This window comes from Vitis riparia, chromosome 6, assembly GCF_004353265.1.
Source record: "Vitis riparia cultivar Riparia Gloire de Montpellier isolate 1030 chromosome 6, EGFV_Vit.rip_1.0, whole genome shotgun sequence".
Classification (NCBI taxonomy): domain Eukaryota; kingdom Viridiplantae; phylum Streptophyta; class Magnoliopsida; order Vitales; family Vitaceae; genus Vitis; species Vitis riparia.
The window spans coordinates 13,667,667-13,670,400 of NC_048436.1; positions in this window are offsets into that span (position 1 = coordinate 13,667,667).

The window sequence follows — 2,734 nt, forward strand, 5'->3', positions numbered from 1 at the left end:
TCCATAACAAGTGTCATTTCCCCATTGCATCCTCAAACCGTTAGCATGATTCTTCCACAGCCTCTCTTAGGGCAGCACGTGGCTCTAAAAAAGCTCTCCACCTGGCAAAAATAACCTACAGAAAATAGCCCCAAAATGGGGGTCTACAAATATGTTCATCTTCGGTAGAGCTCACGAATGTAAGGAATATGAACACTAGAGTGAAAAGAAAGTGTGAATAATGAGTGGAATGATGTGAACTCTACCGAAGAACCAAAGAGACCCCCAAAGGAACACTAGCAAGACACAAGCTCGCTCAGGCCAACAGAAGAGCCAAAAAGGGCTTTAACCCTAAAAGTAAGGTGGATCTCTCAAAGCGCTCCTGAAGTCGCACTAAGGATTTAGACTCCCTCTAAGACGTCTCCAAAAGTGACTCGAAAAACCATATCAAATATGAGTAACGATCGAACCACTTTGGAGTACAAGAACGAATGCATCCAAAAGAGACTACCCTATATGAACTACATGAGAATGCTAAGTGTAAAGTGTCTAACATCATGACTTAAATAAGTGTCGCGAACACAAAGGACTATGTCACCTTGTAGACCCGTTTGGGGCTGGTTTTCTCACGTTTCTATAGGTTGCTTTCTTTGCAGGTGGAGGGTTCTTGAGGAGCCACGTGGTGATTCATGGTTGAGGAAGCCAGCTGCATGGGGGGACACCTCCCATAAAGCTCCATGCACATGACGTGTGGTGAGCACCAGCAGCTCGCCCATGGTGGTGGTTGGAGATGATGGCATCTTCCCTGGATGAGGCATAGTGAAGAAGGTGATGACTTGTAGGGAAAGCCAACTACAGGAGGTCAGGGGGAACAGACGGGTTTTTTCGGAGATTTTTTTATAGAGGAAAACCAGAGGTGTGTTGGGGGAAGAGGGGCATTCAGTACCTATAGTGAGGTATTCTTGAGTTTGAGTGATAGTTTAGAGAGAAAGCTACCATAGGAAAAACATTTTTTTGGTGGTAGCTTTGCCGAGAGGTGATTCCATAGACGTTTGAGGTGAGATTATTAGGGAAAAACCAGGGAGCAGAGAGCAAGGGTGAGGAGAGTGAGCTTGAGGAAGAAACTTGAAGCCTAACTAGTCTTGTTGGTAGGGAGTCCACCTACAGGTATGAACCTTATGTCTTTCACCTTCCATTATTCTCCTATTCCTCTTGACCTTTTTTTAGCTCTAGTCCTAAGCATTAATTTGTTTGCTTTGGTTAAATTTAGTCCTCTGTATACATGCTTTGTTCTTGTGTTTTCTTTGATTCGTTAATCCCACCCATTTTGAGCCAATGGATGTCATCGGAAACGGAGCTCGGTACCATCATGTTCTCATGTTTGTTTAATCCTCGTATTTGTTCTGGCTATTGTCTTTGTTGCTACTCATATATTTGTGTTGTTTGGTGCGTTGTCTGATCTGGAGTTTGGTAAAAATGTACGCCCGAGATGGTTTCCCGCCTTGTGGTTAGGTCTTCTTGCATCCAAATCATCAAGACTAAGCTTTGCAAGAGGGAGAGCTCAAAATAATTCCACTACAGCATATCCACGGGTTCAACGTTTATGAATTAAAACCTTCATATATGACCTCTTCATGTCTTAAGCAGCATCAACCCATATTCACATCTCTACTAGGCCTCGTTGTCGTCTTCTCCTTTCTATGCCCGCATGGCATGCATGGCCACCCTCATCTTTCTATATCCTCCATACCCAACCAAATTCATAACCATACCCATTTCCCATATTCCATGCACACCACATGCAAATATACCCATCCCTCGTGCCACCATCTTTACCGGACCCTACATTACCACCTCTTTATACCGAAATCCCCCATGCCCATTTTCTTTCACTACCCCTTTTACTCATCTCACCACCACGTCATTTTCCTCACCATTCTCTCCATTCAAACTCTTTTTCCTCTTCTCTCACACACACGCAACCTTCATGCAAGCTTATTACCCATTTGACATCCTCGGCACTTGGTGGTTCTACATTGAAGGATGGATAATGGAATAGATAGCTATGGTGCAATTCAAAGAGTCTGATCTTGGTTGGAGCAGGGTACACCAGTATGGTTGGATGGATGTAGCGTTCGTATGCTTGCATGACTAAAGGTAGCCTTGTGTCTCCTGTCACTAGGAAATATGAAGTCATTGAGTAGTAAGTTATTGAAGCAAACGAGAATGAAGTACGAAGGAAGATGAAGGTTTCGTTACCTGAAGACCACAATGAAAAACTCACTGCACGGAAAAATGACAGTTGAGGAAAATTCAAGAATGTTCGCAGGGAGGCAATTACATCAGTTTTTCTCATCATGGAAAGTGGGTATGAGATGCAATGGGACAACTGACCCAAAGAACAAGGGGTGCTCGGTTGAGAAAAATGATAAAAGCATTATTTTTGGTCTTATTTATGTGCTTGAAATGATTCAGGATGATAATGCGTCAATGGATTGGAAAAATTGGATATTTTGTGAAATATCTTGCGTCAATGCCAGTTGTACTCTAGAAAGTGCTTCCTCATCAGTATTTGAAGGCCCTGCAGAATCCTTAAATTTTGATAACTTTCTTGATGTTCAAGCCATGAATTTTACTTGAGAGCCTTTTTCCACCTTGGGCCCACCACTAAGTGTGGTTATTTGGCACATGTTTTCAATGAACATTTGACTTTTTTGGTTTGTTGATAATTTAATAACTTTTCTATTTTTTCAAA